This window comes from Vicugna pacos, chromosome 9 (assembly GCF_048564905.1).
Source record: "Vicugna pacos chromosome 9, VicPac4, whole genome shotgun sequence".
In the NCBI taxonomy this organism is placed as follows: domain Eukaryota; kingdom Metazoa; phylum Chordata; class Mammalia; order Artiodactyla; family Camelidae; genus Vicugna; species Vicugna pacos.
Window position 1 is genome coordinate 27170382 of NC_132995.1, and position 17575 is coordinate 27187956.

A 17575-nucleotide genomic window follows, 5' to 3' on the forward strand; every position below is an offset into this window, starting at 1 on the left:
CTGCCCATATTTCCAACAGAAATTCACAATTCCTGACCTTGGGGCTGATGCCGGGCATGTATCAGGCCAGCTAGTGGTCCCACCTTGCTTTCTCCCTAGAACTGTTTCTGTATTTCTTGGGGGAGGTGGTGGTAGTAATTAGGTTTATTTATTTATTTATTCTTGGAGGAGGTACTGGGGATTGAACCCTGGGCCTCATGCATGCTAAGCATGAGCTCTGTCACTTGAGCTATACCCCCCTCCCCCTGTTTCTGTATTTCTGAGCATCTTTCTTTCCCACAAAAATGAGGCTTTACTGTTCTTTCTGATTACAAAGATAACAGCAACTGATGTCACACAGTAAAGTACAAAGAAAATAGTAAAATAAAAAAATCACCTGAAGCCTCACACCCAGAGGTTTGGGCTGTGGCCACTCTGATGGACGAGATCTCGCATTTCCGGACACACGCAGTGATCCCTTTATAAGAGTGAGATCCCAAGTTGCACACCCACTTGTAACCTTTTTCCACTTTGTTCCGCTCAACACGTGTGATAGTCTGAGCGTGACACTCAGAAATACAGAAACAGTTCTGGGGAGAAAGCAAGGCTGGCCTGATACATCGGGACTGCAGAGTCTGCCTCTACAGCTTCACCTAGAGGGAAATCTCACAGTTCCCAACTCCCAGTTAAATATGAACAGGTCTCAGTAGTGAATTGGCGGGGGGGGGGGGCCTTTTCCATCTTACAAAAAGTTCCCCTGCTCTGAAAATAACTTCACTCTGTCTTTGGGTTAACAGCAGGGTTTCAGGAGATGCAGGTCAGAGGGCCATCTGGGTTGGCATCACCTGAAGGGGGATCCTGATAAAATGTAGATGACTCACCAGCAGCCCCTCTCTGAATATGGGGCCTGGAAATCTGTATTTAACAAGCCTCCATAGCCCCGCCCCTGAGAACCGTCCTCGTGTCTTTAAAATAAAATTGAAATAATTATGATTCTCCAACACAATTTTCAGTCACCACCTTGGACTAGCTGATGGTGACTCCCAAGAAAAAAGACCTTTCACCAGCACTGATGGCTGGAGTCAGGTCTGCAGGACGGCGCTCCCCAGCGCTCAACCTTCCTCTCTCCACACCTTCCTGGACACCATTTCCCACTGCATCTGTGCAGAGGACAACGGGCTTGCAGTGGAAAGCTTGGGCAGCTGACCTTGAAAGGATGCTTTCAGCCCATGACCCTGCAGAGTGTGTACGAGCCCTGTCTCTGGGTGTCACTCACACGTGTGCACACGTGTATACACTCATGCACACTCCCATCACACTCCTGCCCAGTGGACTCTTCCTCACACCCAATGATCCCAGGGAAAGTTTAGGAAATTCCCACTCTGGGAATTCTCAGTTGGCGGCTTCCTCTCCTCACTTCTCCACCAAATAGCCAAGGTTTTTCCCTTCCTAGTCATGAAGCAGGGATGCTTCCTGGGTTTCGTCACTAACAGCTAAGCACAGGACCCAAGTCATTTCCCCCTCCAGGGGCCAAGCCAGGAGGGGAAGTGAGCTGATGTTTCTGGGAAGCAGGCCCCTCTAGGAGACAGCTTCCCGTATCTGCCAGCTGCCGGCTTTGAATCACCGAAGACAGCACCAGTGGCCGGCCACAGGCAGGAGGCCCGAGGCCCCCAGGGCTGGCCTCACGCTCTTTTCCAGGAGACACAGGAGAATTTAAGATGGATCCATTTATTCACAGAACACTTAACAAGAACTATGATGTGCCAGGGACTGTCCGAGGACACAGCAGGGACAGAGGCGGGCAGACCCTCTCAGGGAGTCTACCATCTCATTAGGGAGAAAAGGGGCAGACACGCAGAGAAACAAAATCAGTTCTGCGAGTGATCAGTACCTTGAAGGAAATACAAGAGGTGATGGGTGGGGGCCGGGGAGGCCAGCTTTACCCGGGTGTCAGGCAGGGCCTCTCTGCAGGGGGCATGAGCTGAGCTGGGGGCACAAGAAGGAAGCAGACGATCCACACACGTGGATCTGAGGCAAGGGAGCGCGAGCACAAAGGATCCTGAGGGGACGGAGCACAGGGTGCATTCCCAGCAGTGAGAGGGGACCAGTGTCTGCACAGCCAGAGCAGGGAGAGCAGCGCTGGGCAGGAGGACAGCCCGGACAGCCATCAAATCCTGACTCAGACAGTGACCGGGAGGGAGCCGGGAATCAGCGCCAGTATCCTGAGTCAAGGCAGACGTGAAAAATCCAGAGTGAAGACAGATTGAAGGCGACCGTGTACGAATAAGAGACTGTGTGAGAGCCTCTGGACTTTCATTCAACTTGGTCAAATCTTCTGCAAACATTTCAAACGTGCTGGCTCTGTGCAAAGTGCCGTGGCCGGGGTACCAGCTGCACCATCAGACCTGGGTTCAAATCCCACCAGTACCACTGCCAGACAAGTCTTCTGATTCATCAAAGATAAAATCAGACTCAAAACCACGCTGGTCCTCCAAGTGCCAGACCATGCATGCCCTGTCCCTGCCTACCAGTCCAGTGACAGGATCAGTCTCAACAGTCCAGCTGCACCAGACGGCTGGGTAGGGAGTTGTCCATCCAGGCAGGCATGGGAGTCACAGTCTTTGAACTCTTGAACCACTAACTAACTCTTAGACTTGAAAAGATAAAGTGCCACCCAAGTAGGACAGGGATCTCCTGCCAGCCTCCAAGGGCAAGAGTCTTAACCAAGACCCCACAGCAAGGGGGTAGCAAATTAAGAGCAGCAGGCTCCTCTTGGGACCCCTGGTCTTGCCCTCTCAAGCTATCCTAGTCCCTGTCAGGGTGCTCAACTCCAAACTGAGCTCCTGGAGAAGAAAGCTGGACTGAGAGGGCTATCACCAAGTGACAACATCACCCACCCTGTCCAAGAGTCACTGGCCCAGGAATCTAAGAATCTGGGCCACTGTAGCAGTGACCTAGCCCAGGAAAGGAATTTGAAACAGGTGGCCTAGTGCATTACCCAGCTTCCATGAACCCTGGCCAACAACTGCACACAAGGGGGACCACATCAGTGGCCCAACCCCGATCCCCACCCCTGCCAGGCTCAGGCCTGATGGACATCCAGCAGCCCTGCAGGAGGAGCTGCAATGCTGGCTCCTGCCTGCACAGCTGGTCCCGGCCTTCCCAGCCCCAGTCCCGGCACCACCTGCTTGAAAGATTCAAGGGCCTGGGAGTCCCCACCAGAACCGTCCCCACCTCTGACATTGGCACCGTCTTCAGGGAAATCTAGCCGTGGATATCTCTCCAAGCATCCTGTCCTTTAAAAAGGGGAACAGGGAGGAAGGCAGGAAAACTGTCCTCAGACCACAGAAGAGCAGGCTTGTTCTGGGAGATCCAGGTCCCATGAACCAGGTCCCATGGGGCCAACCAGGGGGAGAAGAACTGCCCCAGTCCACCACAAGGCCTGAGAGCGTGGGCCTGACTTCAACAAGCTGGAGATGCACCCCTGCTTCACAGCTCGTGAGCTGTGCGACCGTAGGCTAATGATTTAATCTTTCTGAACCTCAGTCTCTTGCCCTGTAAAGTGGGAGAACAGCTGTGCAGGAGGCTGTCAGGAGGATGGCAGGAGGTACAGAGAGAGCCAATGTGGGCCTCACATGTCCTCATCCTCTCAGCGAATCATGACTGTGGGCCTGCCATGCACCAGGCGGTGTCCTCAGGCTGGGGACACAGCCGTCAACAGAACGGACAAACACTGCTAGCTCACAGGGAATAAAATATCAGAATCTCAGAGTAAAATCTCAGGCAGTGATAATGCAAGGAGAGAATTACAGCAGGGTGGAAGTGAAGATGGGCAGAGGCAACTTTAGCTAGGGCGGTCCGAAGGGCCTCTCCCGGGGATGGGGGGACAGTGTGGCGCGGGGCAAGGCATTTGCGTGAACATTTAAGTGACATGACGAAGAGGCACAGAGAGAGAGCAGGAAGGGTTTTCCAGACCCTGGGGCTGGAGCGAGCCTGAAGGGCTCAAGGAATGGGAAGGTCAGCATGAGTGGTTGGGACAGGTCCGATCGGGCTTTATAAAGACAGGGCCAGAAGTCTGGTTTCACACCTTCTCCTTGTCCAACAGGACAGTGACATGGCATCCTTCACCCCACACCCTGTCTACTTTTAGTTCCCTTGGCACTCAGGACCTTCTTGCTTTTATTGTTTATTGTCTCCTGACACCCAATCCAACATAAGCTCCAGGGTCACTGGTTAATGCTTGGCCTAGAGAAGGTTCTCAATAATGTTTGCTTAATTAAGTAACTATTGGCATTCAGTAAGTGCTCCATAAATGTGATGACTGGGGCTGCCACAAGGGTCCAGGCTGCTTTATAAGGAGATGAGCCTCCCATCCCTGGAGGCATTCAAGCAGAGCCTAGAAGAAAACATGCTGGGGACTGCTGACACTAGGAAGGTCTTAAATGATGGGGGCTTCCAGGCTCTCTCCTATTCGAAGAGCTGCTGAATCTGCCCTCTGCTCAGTTCCGGGGGACAGCCAGCCCCTGTGGCCACCACTGGGCAGCCGAGAACAGACACTGTCTGTGGGGCCAGGACACATGTGCTCGAAGTTCGGACAGCTGCCTTAATTTCTGGATAATTAGAGATTTATTATTAGCACCACAAAGTGCAGCCCCTTATGATGCTTAATGAGAGATGTAATTATTACGGGGGCTGGAGAGGGTGTGGGCAGGGGTCGGAAGGAAAGAAAAAACTTTTTTTTTGCCAACATTGTGAGTTGAGTGCCAGGCGGAATGGACTTAAATCCTCCCTCAAAGGGCCCCCTGGGCAGGGCACTTCCTGCAGACAGTTGGAACTCAGCCTATGTAGGGTTCGACTTCCTTTGTGTTAACTAATTTCTGACTCTGGGTTTTCAGCTATTTATTTCTAGAACAATACGCTCACTGCAGCAGTGGTCCAGTGCAGCAGTCTTCCTGGCGGTGACAGTGTGCTCTCCCCTGCTTTTCTCTGCAGTGGGGTGGGGGGTGGAGTGTGAAAAGCCATCTAAAAGAGGTGGGGAGAAGTGGTCAAGCCCCATCCTCCCCAAGTGAGAGTCTCATTTTCAGCTCTCTGGAGAATGTGAGAGAAACCCCAGAGGGGTCTTGGGAGACCCAAGATTTCGGGCCAGGCAAGTGACAATGTCGGGGAAAGAGGGTCTGGCCCCCAGAAGGAACTCTTCCTCCAAACAGAAATTAACCGAGGTTCCCAGAACCCTTCCCCAAGCCAGCGTGCTCGCCTGCTTTTTCCCAGTCTGTAATCTTTTTCTAATTTGCGTTGCCACTTCCTGCTTCCTCCAAGCCACCTTAATTGGAAACTCTTTAGTTCACAGGGAAAGTTCCTCTCTGCTCTCTGAGGACACCTATCGAGGGTGGAACCAGGCTCTTCATCATAATTCTTACCAGACATAGCTAATAATGACCCTCTTTCACTAATGAAAAAAACACACACATGCACACATTGTGGCTGCTGTAATTAAGCTTGTGACGAGTTGAGTCGGAGGGAAATTAGATTTATTTACATGCTGTTCTGTTGCTGATGAAGCACTAGCTGTCGGGAAGACTTCTAATTAACCCTCCTTTAGAGGGTGTGCTCTTCGTAACTCCTTCCCTCGACGTACCCTTTGTAAATTGCAGTTGGTTAATAATAATAATAATAATAATAATAATTAATAATAATAATAATTAGCCATTCTTAGAGTTCAGTCTCTTCTGTAACTCTTTAATCCTCGAGCCATGTTGCCCAGATGCTGACAGCAATAAAATGCCTGGAAGTTCTCAGTTCTGAGCTGTAGTTACATCAGTTTATCAGCCAACGAGTGTTCCAGGAGAGCCAGCCCCCGGCCAGGCCCAGTCTAGGCACTCGGTGCATCAGAAGTGGAACCATGAAGAGGCCTGCCTCGGAGGAGGTGAGGATGATGGGAAAGGAATTCGGGGAGTGGCCAGTTGAGGCAGGAATAAGGGCAGAGGAGCCAAACAGGGAGGCACTGGAGGGTGGGTGAAGGAGGGAGGGAGGAAAAGCAGATGCAGCATTTAAAATGAGAGCTGGGCAGAGCCCACAGCGGAGACTAGACGTCCAGGGTTTTCTGAACAGACTTGCTGCCTGTTGCTGACTGCTGCCTCTGTCCGTGTGTGTGCAGCTCTGTCTGGGCAAAAAAGAGGCCGGGGATGTCAGGGCTAGAAGCACGCAGGTCTGGGGCTAGGTGTTCACATCCTGGCAGTCCTAGGTTCTTAAAAGAACCTGGTTTCCAGGAAGCAGTGAGATCAGGCAAGGGCGTCCACCACCAGTTACTACAGCCCCCCGGGTCCAAGAGGCCACCAAATGCATGACACTCACGAATTTCATGACAGTTTTTTGGGGGGGGTTATTTTATTAGACATACACATGGACATTAAAGTACCCCCCGATGTCAGAAATGTTAGATTATGATAAAATACACGTCTTAGAATTAAAGCAATATGGTAATTAAGTCTTTAGAGGACAGCCTTGCGGGAGGCTAGACCCTGCCTGAAATATGCAGAATCAGGCAAGCTCCTCACCCGTCCCACACGTGGCCAAGGCCAGGAGCGTCTGCACAGTCACTGCCCATTCTGGGTGCCACCATCTCTCAGGGTCATCTCCCCTCCAGGTATTGGCTCAGGAGGTCCCTACCCTTCCCTCCAGGGAAGCTTCAAGTTGGAAGAAACCTCAGAGACCATCTTATCCAGCCCAGCTCTTACCTGGTCAAGACCACCCCTCCAGCATCCCTCAAGGGCTGTCCAGAGCCAGCTGGCACACCTCCAGGGGAGGGAGGTGGTTGCGACAGTCACCACCTCCCAGGGCACTGCCGGACAATGGACTCTATGGAGGGAAGGGGGCACGGATAGGTTAGGAACATGGGGACAACACCTGTCTTGAGTTTGGATACTTGTGAGCACCTCTGGCAACAAGTCCCTAGTGAGATGGGGGTGGGGGGGCATAAACATGAACAGGCTTCAGAACCCACATCCATGCAGCTGCTTAATTACTCGAGTTTTTTTCTAAAGCACGTGGGACTTTTTGAAAGCCTAAGTCCTGATGAAAGACGGCACAGCTCTAGACTCCAGAGTGAGGCAGGGGAGAATTCTCATTCCGTGTCATCAACACACAATAAACTCATGCTTGGGTGTTTAGATCTTCCTCTAAATTACTTGCCACACAGTACAATGACAGTTATCTCTTTCCCCTTAGACGTGCAGCATGGGGCAAGGTACACATGGCCCTTCAAGGAGAGGGACCAAATCCAGCACCCCTGTGTGCTCCATGCCACTACAAAACAGACTTTGCATCAATGTGTGTCAATAAGCAAGGCCAAGAATTTCTAATCTCAAAAATCACATTCTCCTTGCCTTTCAATATCACACTGAGGATTCCGTGGGTTTGTGATGCTTACCACTCACTCAGCTTACTGACCTGCTGCGTGAACGTCTCCCATGTTCTCCTATGTACCCTCGCTTGAGAGTTCATGAACCTGTAGCAAAAGGAGCCCTTTGTAAGGTGTCCACATAATCACCACCACCTGCCCTGCACCAGGGAAGGGGCTCTGCAAATGTCTGTGAGGTGAACAGGGAGACCAGCCCCTGTTAAGAGGATGGCTTTGTCATCCACTTGCTTGAAGTAAATTTCCAGGACATGAGGGGCCCCTGCATGCTGAGGTCTCCGTGGCCCGTGTCAGAGGTTAACGCTGTTTAATTACCTGGCATTTTTAAATCACCATAGCCCAATCCCACAGAACTCACACCTGTAACTTCTACAATCCGACACAGTTCCACAAGTTATTGGGACATTGGGAACTCAAACCAAGCCAGACACGTGACCACCTGCCCGCAAATCCCCCCTAGGGGGGAGTGGTGAGGAGCCTGACTCACAGGAAACACCCTTGCCATCAATTCTGATGAAGAATGGTCTCAAAGACACACACGCACGCACCCTGGATGCCCCAACAGCAAAACTCAGGTTTACCTGTGATGGCAGGTGCCCGAAAATTAATTTCCCCAAATGCTTAGAAGGGGAAATATGTTACAAATGACAAGTAAAGAAAAAAAGGATGGACGACTCCTCGCTCGGAACCGGTCACCAGCTGGTCCATTGCAGCCATCATCACCCTGGTTCAGTACTGCATCACCTCTCCCCTTGATGACCGCAAAACCTCAGAGGCTTGTCTAGGCACTTGTCAAACCCTGAGAGGACTCCTGCTACGCAGCAAGCATTAGAATGTTCTTGCTCCACCTTCATCTGCTAACAGTGGAAAATGGTTTATCCAGGAGCCTGAACATCAGAAGGATCCACTTCATGGATTTGTTTTAAAGGATGTTTAAAATAATTATTCTTTCAAAACTTACTCTGCCCTCATACTCCTTAAAGAATGACATCCCAAGTCTAAATTTTAATGGCACCCTGCATGCTTAGGTGATAGGACTTGAAAGAAATGCAAGGAAGTGATTGCCATAAATCAGGTGAGTGGTTACCTCTGGAAGGAGGAGGGGGCTATGGCTGGAATGGAAAGCACGGAGGGGGCTTCTGGGGTGCCTGGCAAAGTTCTCTAGCCCTGGGAGGTGGTTTCAATGACGTCCTACCTTATAAGAATTCACTAAGTTCAAGTTTGTTTTGTGGGGTGTCTGCATCTGTTTCATCTCACAATAAAACAGGTCAAAAAATAATAAAAGGAAAGCTTGCTATACTGTGGAGGTGCTGCAACCCAACGGCCAGCAAATGGCCGGAGGGTAATGTGAAGGCAGCCGAGGGTCGGCTTACAGACCAGGTGCCGCAGGCAACCCTGTGGGACCAGGCAGACTGGCCGGCCCGTGTCTCCTGGAAGTTCTCCATCCAGCATAAGCTCTGCTGGGTAATGGCTGTTTTAAAGCAGGGAATGGCACTTTTGCAGACACATCCACGTTTGTCACACACCAAACTTTCCTGTTTTCTGTCCCTGTGCTCATTTGGAATTAAGATTCCCCAAACTCTAGAAGTGCTATTGGTTTTGAATGAGTTGAGGGGGCCAAGCATCCCCTCCATGTCCCCCTTCAGGCCTCAGGGAAGCTGCCCCAGCAGAGCCTGGAGCCCAGGGACAACCCGCCCCTTAACCCTGTTCTCTTCACTGTACCGAGTCTATACAGAGATATTTCTTGCACAGATGCCCCGCTGGGTCATAAGCTCCATAAGGGCCAGGATCACTTCTGACTTGCTTACACTGTAACGCCGGAACCTGGTGTTTGCTGAATGAATGAATAAGCCACCCTTCCACAAGGGCTTTCCTCTCTATTACATTCCAGGAATCAGGAACCACACCTGCCTTACTTGCTTACCATGGAACCATCAGTGTCTAAGCCAGGGCTCAGCACACGTTCTTATAAAATAAATGAATGGAAAAAAAGAAAAAGACAGCTTTAAGGATAAAGGATACAAAGATGACCAAGACATGGTCCTTCCATCAAGGACCTCCTCATCTAGCAAAGAGAGGCACAAACCAGACCATGGGATGAAGGTGAAGGCAGAAAATGAACAGGGGGTGATGGGAGCACAGGAGGGGACTGTGAACTGTGAGGGGAAATCAAGGAGGGCTTCTTGGAAGAGAGGACACAGCTGATTGTTGAAGGAAAAGCCAGAAAGTCTCCCTAACTGGGAGGCAGGCAGCACCTCCTGGGAAGTGTCCAGGGTCTCCCACCCACACCAACTTCTTCCCAAAGCAGCTGCCACATCTGCTGCTTCCACCAAGAGTCATCTCCCCCAGATCCCCACGTCCTGATTTCCTCAACAGTAAAAGGGAGCCGATGACAGTGGTGCCTAAGTTAGAGGGCTACTGGGGAATTAAATGCGATAAACCACTGTGGAAAGTGCTCAGTGCAGCACTGGGTGCTATCACTGAGAAGAGCTTCCTTCCGACTGCGTTATCATTACTAAAGAGGGCGTGCTTTAGAGGAAAGCAAACCTGGGTTTGTCCTCAGCTTCCTCACACTTTGCCGCCATGGGCCTTGAATGTGCACACAGATCTCCTCTGATCTGGTTCAGAGGCCAAGTCTGATTCAGCAGGTCTGGGGAGGGCCCCGAGATTCTCCATTTCGAATCAGCTGCCAGATGATGCAGGTCCGTGGACCACACTTTGAGCAGCAAACACTTAGCCCAACTGACTCCCCGTTTCCACCCTTGTAAAGCGGGAGCGATAATAACCTGCTTATCGTGCAGATTAAATGGGCAACGTGCGTACAGAAACCCCTGGCGCTCAGCTGGGCACACACTGGGTGCTGAAAAGATACTCCTCCCTCTTCAGTCCCTCCCTCCTCTCTTCCCACTAACTGGCTAGTTTCAAACAGTGTTCATCATGGCACAGCCCCCACCCAGAAGCACAGTCACAGTGTTCAAGTACGGTTTAAAGAGGGAATGAATAAAGGGAGAAATTCCTATTTAGAAGGGACTCAGCAAAGGAGCTGAGATCCAGAAACAGCCTTCAGTGCCCAGACTCTGTCCGGCAGGTGCAGTGCAGGTGTCACTGCCAGTTGTGTTGGGACATATCTGTGAGTCGAAATCCCCCCATGGGAAGCGGCCCCCACCCCACGCCTCCCCTCACCCCTGGCTGCACGAGGCCCACAGGTGCTGGGACAGAACTCCCCACACAAAAGCCTGTGGACAGCCCTTCACAGATGCACAGACTCCGTGCACACTTCCCAAACACTGTGAGGTTGTCCTGGCATCCAGACCAGAGGACAGAGGCTCACAGGGGCCTAGCAATTCGCCCAAGGCCAGGCCAGGAAGGAGGAGACAAGATGGGCAAACTGGATAACTTTCTAGAACAATTTCCCTGGCATAAGGCCTGAACCTTACTTTCCAAGTGTGATGGGGGAGAGTGAAGGGCTCGCTGCCCCCTCCTCTGTCACGATGGACGTCAAAGGGACACGCAGGTCGCCCTGTGCCCGCCACCCTCGGAAACAGCCTGTGTTGACCCGTGGTTCTCATCTTCGCCGTCAGTCTGAAAAGCTGGCTGGGCAGAGCCCAACAGTGGGTCTGGGAATATATTACACTAATAATTCAGGGGGAAGTGAGCTACGTAAAGCACCTACAACCTCCATATCCCCAAAACGAAGAGGTTTTGTTTCCTGTGTTTCTTTTCATGCCCCTTTTTGATTAAGACTGAACTAAAATGCAGTAAAGTGCTCCAATCTTAAGCAAGCTGGGTAGCGAGTTTTCACAGAACCTCCCAGTATCCGCAGGCCCCACAGGCCCCCTCCCAGCCCCTCCCCGAGATGGCCCGACCTCTGTCACCAGACATCACTTTGCCCAGCTCTGAACGAGACATAAATGGACGCACACAGCCCACTCTCTCGTGTCTGGCTTCTTTCACTAAACGGTACGTCTCAGATCCGGCATTTGTCCTCATTGCTGTGTTGATACTTTTAAGGTTTGCTTTCTTAAAGGTCAGGTCCAATCCTGTCCTTTTTCTACCCCATCAGTGTCACTAAGGGCAGACATTCAACCACAGGGCAGCTCATCCCATTATTTCTGTCCTGCCATTTGTCCGGCTGCTGGTTTGAGGTTTAAAGCATTTCCATTACCGCATGTGGCAGCCAAACTTCACTGAGCAGAGAGCTCCCTCTCTCCTCCGAGCGCCACTGGTGCTGAGACAACCAGCCTAAGCCGGGCACGGGGAAGGCAGGAGGCACAGCGTCTCTGGGTCACCAGAGCCCGTGGTGGGACCGTGGCAGGTGGGAGGCCAGGGCTCTCCACTCCCCCGAGGAACCACACCACCCCCTCACCCCGAAAGCCACACCGACAAGCCTCTTGCCACTGAAGTCCTTTATCCAGGAGGGGACAAGAAAAGTCCACGCCCTCCAGGTTCCTTCTCAGTCTGCCAGCAGACAGAGCTTTAGATGAGGGTGTTGTAAAATGGTGAAATTGTCTGGCAGTTTTTCCAAAAAATTAAGCAAAGCACATCTCCATCGACAGATGGAACGGATGAAAAAAATGTGGTGTATACAAACAACAGTTCATTATTCAGCCCTAAAAAGGAAGGCAGTTTTGACACATGCTACCACATGGATGGAGCTGTGAGGACACACCTAAGTGAAATAATCCAGACACTAAAGAACCAATACTGTTTGATTCCACTCACACGAGGCAAATTCCCAAAGTCGAAGGGTGGCTGCCCGGGCTGGGGGGAGCGGGGAATGTGAAGTTAATGTTTAATGGGGGGAAGATTTCCGTTTGGGAAGACGAAAAGAATCCTGGAGATGGATGGTGGTCATGACTACACAACCATGGGGATGTTCTTAATGCCACTGACCTGTACATTTGACAACGGTTAAGATGGTAAATTTTATGTTATTTATATTTTACCATAATTTTTAAAAATTTCATTGGGAAAAAAAAAGTAGAATGCTGAGAAGAAGCAGGCAGATGCAATAAAACCTAAAGCAGAAGTCGTGATATTAATATAAGACAAAAATTCATGGGGGACATGCACCCGCCCCTCCCCAGGCCTCCCCTCACCCCTGGCTACACGAAGCCCACAGGTGCTGGGACAGAACTCCCCACACAAAAGCCTGTGGACAGCCCTTCACAGGTGCACAGACTCCGTGCATACTTCCTAAACACCGTGAGGCTGTCCTGGCGTCCAGACCAGAGGACGGAGGCTCACAGGGGCCTAGCATTTCCCATTTTACAGATGAGGAAACTAATGCTCATAGAAGTCAAATAAGCCAAGGTCCCCAGGAGGGAGGCAAAGCTTTGATTCAAATTTATGACCTGGCAAACTCTAGAGCCCAGTTCTTAACCATGAGGCTATGGTGCCTTTCTGAGACATGCAAACAACCTAGGGGACTTCACAGTCCAGCTCACTACCAACCAATGAATGGGTGAACAAAATGTGACCTGGGAAAGCAGAACAGAGTGGGCTAAGGCTGGATCAGGTACACAAAGACCAAACCATTCCTTAGCAATAATCTCATTGATTCACAAAGAGAGTTTAGAGTTTTCAAATCACGCATATCTAAGAATCATCTGATCCAACAGACCATGGAGGCAGATAGGAGAGGACTCGTTGTCATCCATAACTGATAAGAGAGGAGGCTTCAGGAATGATCAGAGAGGTGCATGGACAGCTAAAAGTCACACAGCAAATTTCCATCAAGTTAGACCTAGCATCCAACCAGGCCTCATCCCTTGACCCCAGAGACAGACCCCACTAGGCTCCCCGGAATGTGCCCCTAGATACTACATTCCAGCTGCACCAGGATACAGATAGAATTCTCTGAAGTCCATGCAGTCTTCCTGCCAAGCCACCACACAATGCTTGCCTGCCAGCCTGACACTCGGCCCTCCGTTTTTTATTGCTAATTAATTTGGATGGAGATGTCTTTAAAAGGAGACTTACGTCGGGTCCTCCCCACTGTCTGTGAACCAATTTCATTACAACAGAAACCGTGTTGCCAAAATGAGAAATCCCCTCCTTTTCAGGCCTGTGCCCTTGAAGGCATCTTATTAGAAAAGACCATTTCTTAATTAACATTTTTGATCTTTAATCCATTACACATCCCTCTAATCCTGTACGGAGGTGCGGCTGGCCCACTTCCGCGGGCTGGCTCTGGGCTGCGCGAGGCTGGCAATTTCAGCGCTGAGGGCTCGCTCACAGCTGGACTCCGCCACGGACAGTCTGCCGCTCCCAGACACAACCCCTGGTCTAGCCGCGGGTACGTTTCCCGAGCGGGAGCCAAGAAGAGGGGCTTGGCGCAGACACCCCCAAGATGGGCCAGTCTGCAGACGAGAGTTCATTTCATTAACCCCTGAACCCCATCTCTTCTCGCCCCAGAATGGCTTTGAGCAAAGGCTGCTTTATCAGCTCTGGCTCCCACCAAGCATGAGAGCGGAGAGGCTGGTCTTCCTTCCCATTCGCACTAATCTCCAGCAACTTGACCACGTCTCTGCGAAGAGCTGGTCCCAGCAAGGCCATAGGACCCCACTTTGGAAAGCTTTGAAACTGCCTGGTGACTCAGTCCTTCCTGAAAAACTTTCTTCATTGGGTTTTGAGGACCCTGCTCTCTCCTGGGTTTCCTCCTACCTCCCGGACCACTCACCTGTCGTCTCAGTCTCTCCTCCTCATCCCAACCTTTAATACTGATGCCTCCCTGGATGCAGACCTCAACTCCTCTGTTCGGTCTGGGCTCACTCCCCTGGTAGGTACATCTATCCCAGCTCTAAATGCCAATGACCCACCTGAATACATCCCCAGCCTCTGCCTCCCCCAGATCACAGCACATTCAAATGCCCATCACCACCTAAGAAGCATCTCAAACGTATGGCCACAACCCAAGTCTTAAGCCCACGGCCACCACCTGCACCAGAGCGGCTCCTCCCGGGACTCCCATCACCCTGAAGGACCCCTCCAGCCACCCAGCTGCTCGGCCAGAAGCCTTGCAGTCATTCGTGTTTCCCCTCCTTTCCTCATCCCCAGCACCCAATCCAGCAGCAAAAGCTGCTGGACCTACCTCCAAAAGAAATTCCCAATCCCAGCTCTTCAACCTCCTGCCTTTGGTCCCAGCCCCGCCACCTCTCACCTGGATGAGGGCGCCTGTCGGCCTCCCTACTGCCCGCACGCAGCTGAAGGGGTCCCTCCTCACCTCTGGCCCAACTCCCCTTCAATGCAGAATGGAATCCACAGTGCTCACCATGGCTCGATGCTACCTGCCTCCCTGCTCACTTCCCTAACCTCACCTCTTGCCCCACTGCCCCTGGTTCACTCTATTCCAGCCACAGTGGTGTTACTTTCCTTCTTCTGTCCTTCAAAAAGCCCAGCTCATTCCCACGGTGGGGAACGTCTGCAACCCTGCTCCCAACCCTCTGCACGGCTCACTCCCTCTCTGCTCAAACGCCCCCTCCTCGGAAGAGGCCTCTCTGACCGCCCCGCCATCTCTCTCTACCTGGCCACCCTGCTGGTCCCCGCCCCATGAAAACACATTATGTATTTCTTGGTTTACTTTGCTGGCATCATCTTCCCCACTAGGCTCACAGCAGGAACCCTGTTCGCCCCGTTCACCATCTACAACAGTGCCCAGCACTCAGTAGGTGTTTGATAACATTTGTGACTGACAGAATGAAGCCTGTCGGGACTTTGCCAGTGGTGGCTCAGGCTCACGGACATCACTGGTCATCAAGGAGTGGTCCTGCAACACCAGCATTGAGGCTCACCCAGCAGCAACCGAGAAGGTGCTCAGACATTCAGTAGAACTTCCTGGTCATACATGTTCTGTGAAATTGTCCATCAGTGAATAAAGCACAGCTTGAGCCTCATGCTGGATTACTAGGGGCCGGAAGGGAGAGAAAGCGTCCATGGTGACGTGGAGATGGAGCTTCTGAACAGTTAAGGAAAAGGGACAGGCCAGCACGTGGTCCTTCAGAGACTCCAAAGGGCAGGATGGGAGTTCATGGAAAGGGCAGGCCCCCAGGAGACACACGTGCAAAGGGCTCACAGAGGGCAGTCATGGCGCTGGGCCTTAAAGGACACACAGCTTTGGGGTAGGTGGCAGGGGAGGAGAGAGGGCATTGTGGGAGGGGGACAGAGCCCAAGAAAAGGCATGGGGTTGGAATGAGGATGCAGGACACAAAGGAAGAGACCTCTGTAAGGGACTGTTTCTGAAGACTCAAAATTCTCCGCCTATATCGACTCTCCCAGAAAAATGCTCCAGTGAGACCCTCCACAGGACCACCTGCCTCAGGGCACTGTGACCTCCCAGGCTGCTGCAGGCTCCTGAATCTGGCCAGCCACAGAGCTGGGCCCAGAGCATGGAGCTCCGGACTCCCAGTCTAGTGCTCCTGCCGTTCAGGACTCGCCAAGCTTCCCCTTCATCTGCCATCCCCAGACCTTGCCCTGAGCCCTGGAGGTCAGTGTGCTGCAGAGCAGGAGGACAAGGGCCCTTCCCCCAGCAGCAGGAGGCCAGATGCCCACCCACCCTTCCCTCCCCAAGACCAGGGATGGAGGATGCTGGCCAGCTGTTGAGGAGCAGGCTGGCCAATTTCCCCCTGACACCAGACAAGCTCCTTTTAGGGAAACTCTGCTACAGCCCAGGCAGGCATCTCCCAGTGGGTCAGGCCTGGGGGCCTAGGCTGGGGATGGTGCTCGGAGAACCAAGGATAACACCCACGACAGAGACAATTCAGCACCAGCCACACAGGCTGCCCTTGCACACTGGTCCATGCCCCACCCTCACCTAGTGGTCCCTTCACAAACCTGCAGGTCAGACTCGGACCTATCTCTGCTCCCTGGGTGGGGTCCTAGCTTGGGGGTGGGGTGGGGAAGAGAAAGGGGGGTGCTAGGCTCTAAAGTTAGCCTATGAGGCAAAAACACCACCTGCCTTGAGATACAGCTGCCGTGGCTAAGGACACACATGAGGGTGCTGGCTGGATGTTGGCTCCTATGTCGGGCATGAGGCATGAAGACACACATCTTAAAATCCCAGTCACAGTCACCTGTACCATGAGGGGCCACGCAGACCAGCATCTAAGGGAGCATCAGATTCTCACCTGCATCTCAGGCTGACCAGGCAGCCCCTATTGACTGAAACTGCCAACTCTCTTTAAACAGTTATTGCCCTCTTTTCTTGGCAAATGTGCATCTAAATTGGGAGAAGTTAAATGAGCTAGTATGCAGGATGCAGATTGCTGTCAGCAAGGTTGGGGAGAGGGGTTTGGTGATCTGTGCTGCGATGCGGCTCTGCCACAAACTTGCTGTGTGACGTTGGGCAAGACCCCTAGCCTCTCTGAGGCTCAATTTCCACATACGGAAACAAGAATGAGAATAATACCTATGGTCAAAGTGCTACTTCAAGGATTCAGTGAGATAATGCCCATGGAAGTGCCTGCTTGAGGGATGCAAGGGAGCAGAGCAAAAGCACCTGGGCCTTGGGGACAGAAGGAGCCAAGTTCAAATTCTGACCAGCCACTTACCAACCAGCAGACCCTGATCTCTGCAGACACAGGCTGTAAACAAAAGCACAGACTTGCACAAACTCAAGGCTGGAACCGCAGAGTCACAGAGTGGCCACCCCTCAAAGCGATCCCACAGTGTGTAACTGTGGCCTCGCCTGCGCTGTGCCTTCCCTAAGGGCTGGGTCCAAGGCAGCTGGGCCCCAGGTCCCTTGGGGGCCCCAGGCTCTGTGGCTTTGCAGGAGTCGGGGGCTCTGGCTGGAATCCCAGGCTGGCTGCCTCTCTGTCCTTTCTCTATCCACATTTGGGGAAGGCATTTCCTCCTTCCCGGGGCCTGCGGGTCAGGTTTCCACCCAGATGGAAAGTCCCACCCCGGGGCCCCCAAAGGAGAGCTCACCATGGAAACTCCACAGCGCGCCCGCCAGACACAGGGGCAACTGGCCACTGGCAGGCCTTACCAGAGCCAGGCCCACAGCCCTGCCAACTGGGAGGGGAGGGGACAGAGGGGGCTCCAGCTGGGCTTTCCATCTCAGGCACAGAACAATGTTCACACTTACATGCAAAGCAAAGAGTGGCTGTGTGTTTGGGTGCGCATTTAGGTGTATGTGTCTACAGAAAGACCCTAAAGTAGCAGCCCCGGCCCTGAATCCTCTTA

The 17575-nt window shown here is 52.2% G+C and overlaps 1 protein-coding gene and 1 long non-coding RNA gene across 5 annotated transcripts in view; one reads left to right on the forward strand and one right to left on the reverse strand.

Annotated features, from left to right (window-relative positions):
• Positions 1 to 17575, reverse strand: part of ZNF423 (zinc finger protein 423) — a 330579-nt gene that overhangs the window by 221979 nt on the left and 91025 nt on the right. The window contains exons 2-3 of one of the 4 annotated variants that reach the window (XM_072967323.1): positions 7426 to 7483; positions 6714 to 6834 (exon numbers count right to left, since the gene is read on the reverse strand). The exons of 2 other annotated variants lie outside the window; for them this stretch is intronic. The gene's annotated coding sequence lies outside the window, so the exon portion shown is untranslated. The remainder of the gene's footprint in view (positions 1 to 6713; positions 6835 to 7425; positions 7484 to 17575) is intronic. One more of the 4 variants, XM_072967321.1, reaches the window with a different exon arrangement.
• LOC140698459 (uncharacterized) lies at positions 13297 to 15082 on the forward strand. Its single transcript, XR_012076250.1, has 3 exons — positions 13297 to 13691; positions 13811 to 14174; positions 15002 to 15082. It is a non-coding gene; the product is annotated as an uncharacterized lncRNA (long non-coding RNA).